Here is a 4,303-nt window from a genome sequence, read left to right as displayed (position 1 = left end):
GAAAAGACCAAAACAGTCTGAAAGGGGACAAAAAACCGCGGAGGGATATATGAAAGGCGTAACAGCACGTAACATCCAACCAAATATTACTACAATATATTCTCTGGCAACCATCAACCTACTAAAAAAAAGATACACGTGGTAATATTTAATCTAGAGTGCTAAAGAAATATATATAGTATTATTTGTTTAAAAGAATTGCACCTACAACATGGCACTATTTTCAGGAAGTCCATGAATCCTCAATGGCTGTTTTGTGGCATCCACGTGAGCCGGCGAACACACTACATGCAGAGACGCACACTGCTACACACCTACTGTGTGAGCATGTTAGTGACAGATATTAGAGAGTCAGTGGTGGAAGAAGCACTCAGATCTCTACTTAAGTAAAAGTACTAATATAGCAATGTAAAGAAAAAACGCCATTACAAGCAAAATCCTGCATGAAAAATCCTCCTTGAGTAAACCTAACCTAAACCTAACCCTAATTTCGTCCCTATGATTCATATATTATTGTATATGTCATCATTAGATTGTTAATACTTATGCATCAGTTTGTAAGTACTGTTGCAGCTGCTTAGGGTAATAATAAGTTACAAAAAGAGGCTCTGATACACAAAGGATACAAAAAGTGTTTTCAGGTTTTGGAAATTTTCTCTGATGTTTTGTGCAATATTGGATCATATGAATATTTATTGAAATTAAACCATGTAAGAAGTTAAGAGGAAAATCAGTATTTGGTCGAGCTTTCAACAAGTCAGAAATATAAAATGTGACCCCTACTACACATTGCTTTTACAAGATGTCAAAAACTAAAAAGTTTGTAAACCCCTGGATTCATCTTTAACTATGTTTTGATTTTAAAAGCTTGTTGTATTATTCATTGCGTCAAACTTTAATCTGAAAAGTAACCAAAGCTGTCAAATAAATGTAGTGTAGTAGTAGAAAGTATAATTTTTGCCTCAGAGTGTAGTGGAGTGAAAGTATAAAAGTAGCATCAAATGGAAATACTCTAGTAAAGTACAAATAACGCAGAATTGTACTTTAGTAAAGGACTTGATTTTTGCAAATAAAGTACCGTAAGATTTCACATTTTTGTTCCCAACATCTTAATTGTCCCTTTTCAAATTTCCTGAAACCAAATTTTAATGACATGTTCAAGTAAATTTCAAAACTTGACCAATCATTCCAGATCTAGATCCATTATATGCTGTAGACTTAATAAGGGCACAAAAAGTTGGAAGGATACTTTTTTTTTTAATCTTTAAAAATAAATTACATAAATAATACAATTAATAAATATTATATACCACATACAAAACAACAATAAAACACTTTAAATCATGATTACAATTTAAATAACCCATTCACATCAAGCTCAACTTGTGGTTGAAAATCTACGAACCCTAAACTTTCCAATTTCTCTCTCACTATCTTCGTTGTCCCTTTTCTAATTTCCCAAAAGCTAAATTTAATGACATTGTAATAATTGTAATAGTTTTCCCATCTCCAGACCCTTATTAGCTGTATACTTGATTAGGACAGAACACATTTCAGTCACTTTTTTATAATTCAGTTCAGTTCAATCCAAAATGCATCGTCCCTCAAGGGGCAATTTGAAGCTAGAGAGTTTGCAAACATGTATACACAATTCATTTACACACAAAAAGATCTAAAATAAAGATATAACCATGCTTGAAAGAGTTAAAAGTTAAAAGGATTAATAACAGTGGTTGGTCTGTAACTGTACAACAATATCAAACACGACAAAGGCACATATTATGTCAGAAGTGTCAAAAGTGTCACAGGTGCAGGTTTGTTGATCAGTCTACACATAAGATAAACTGACCATTTCTTTTTCTGTACCTGTTCACAAGTCTAATGGCTTAATGGAAGGGTTAGGGTTTGGGCTTCTGTCTATTTTACATATAGCGAATCTAAAATGTATTTCCAATGGTATTTGATTAAAGTAGTCATGCAGAGTATGTAGGGTCATTGATCATTTTCCCTTCCTTCCCAAAATCCTTCCCAAGCTCAAGCAACCTATAACAGTTTATTTTCTGCTGAAAACATGAATCTGTGCATTCATAATTATCATATTACATCAAAATGGGACCTACAGAAAAACATCTACCAGAAATATTTGACAAACACTCATGGAATTAAAATGGGACCAGTTAATGCGCACATATTTAGTCTCAGTATAAAGAAGCCCAATACAGTGCTGCCACCGACTTAAAATTACCATAATTACCATATTGCAATGTCGACAAAAACGGAACATTTTAAGCATCACAAAGATCTCATTTACTGCAGGGCTGCAGCACTGAATTGTGCAGTGGAAGAAGCATCGGATCCTTTATTTAAGTGAAAGTAGCAGTACCACATTGTAAAAATACTTAGTTACATGTAAAAGTATCAATATTGTAGAAATACTTAATGATAAGTAAAAGTCCTGCATTTAAAATCCTATTTAAGTAAAAGTAAAGAAGTATTACCAGCTAAATATACTTAAAATACTAAAGTAAAATTATTTGTTTTGCAGAAAATCAGGCTGTGACTGATATATTAAAAACTTTTAACAGTCAGTGCATCAGCGGCATTTTAGCACTTTAGCTGCTTGAGGTGGAGCTAGTTTAAACTACTTTATAAGAGTCACAAGATAAACCTGAGGGCTCGACAGATGATAAATAATGTAGGAAATAAGGAAAAAGATTTTTGAAATGAATGTTGTAGACTAAAAAGTAATATTTCCCTCTGAAATGCAATGGACTAGAAGTATCAAATAGCATATAATCAAAATACTTAAAGATCCCCTCCAGACATGTATTACAACATATTGACTATTGTTTGGAACAATATTGTGTGTCTGATGTGATTTTTTCACAAAAAAGTGTATCTACCATGTTCTTGAGTCTATGAATATGCAAATATATTTCATTTCAAAAGTTAACTATTTTTCAGAAGATGTATTCTACTTCACTATAAAGTCCATTCTCAGTGTTTGCGCACTTCAGGTTTCCACATCACACTTCTGTAAATTGAATATTAGACCAGGATTGGCTCCCAACTAGTTGTAAAAATCTTGATCGTAGGCCCATCCCTTAAAATTGGATTTTCAATGAGCTCCGAGAAACTTTCCACTTTCAGCAGATCAATGTGAAAAAAGCCTCCTATGGTCCAACTCTGCACATTTATCATTCTGCACGGTGGAGCTCAAACATCCAACTGGAAGAACAAGAAGAAAAACACATTTTTGAGTAAAGTAAAAGTACATTAAAACTGTACTTAAGTACAGTACTTCAGTAAATGTACTTAGTTACTTTCCATCACTGGAACTGTGCAGGTGTGTGAAAGAAACTGCAACTAAATGCAACTAAATACAAATAGAGATATGTTCTAGAGAAATAAGAAATAGGTGACTAGCTCAGCTGTAGACAATCTCAGAGCTGCAGCTCATTCAGAATGCAGCAGCTGGATTCCTTTCACAAACATGCATATCCAAACATAGTACAACATTTCTTAAATCTCTGCAAGAGCTCCCAGTACAGCACAGAATAAACGTCAAAAGTCGACTAATAGTCTATAAAGCACTTAATGGTTTGGCTCCCCAGTAAATATTGACCTGCTCACTGACTACAGTCCAACCAGAACCCTCAGGTCATCTGGTGGTTGTCATCTGACTGTACCCTGAATAAGATCCAGATCCTTATATGGAGCTGTTAGTTACTTTGCTCCTTCTCTCTGGAACAAATTAGATGACCTGAGATAAGTCATTTCTGTTTTCTCAGGCTTATGACTAGCCAATTTCTTACCTTAGTGTGTATGGCTGGACAACTGTTTCTCAACTTAAATAAAAATAATACTATCTATCTAAATCAACAAGACTAAGTCATTTTTCTTTAAAACTGCATTCATTGTCTGTTTGTATAAATATAGTAATGTTATACAGTCCCTACAAACCTCCACACACACAATGTACAGACAAAGTATTATAACAATAAAATAACATGGGGGGAAAGGAAGAAAAAGTTTCTCTTCTTGATCTCTGTTATGTTTGTTTTAGTTGTCTATTATTTTTAATATGCCATCTATTCTGTGATTAGCATATTTTTCATTTTGAATTCTTGTTTGAAGTTGGCTAAAAAAAAAAGAAGTCAGAATTTGGTCATGATGATTTATACAGTACTTTATGTTTTATTAACAGTCAAACCAGTCAAAATTGACCAGGGAGCACAAAAGTTGCACTGTCCACGAGAAGACAACAGGAGGGTTAAAAAATGAAACATATTTAATTTTTATT

Source organism: Scomber scombrus, chromosome 4, assembly GCF_963691925.1.
Source record: "Scomber scombrus chromosome 4, fScoSco1.1, whole genome shotgun sequence".
Lineage (NCBI taxonomy): Eukaryota > Metazoa > Chordata > Actinopteri > Scombriformes > Scombridae > Scomber > Scomber scombrus.
The sequence above is the reverse complement of the archived record's forward strand: the minus strand, read 5'-3'. Positions refer to the sequence as shown.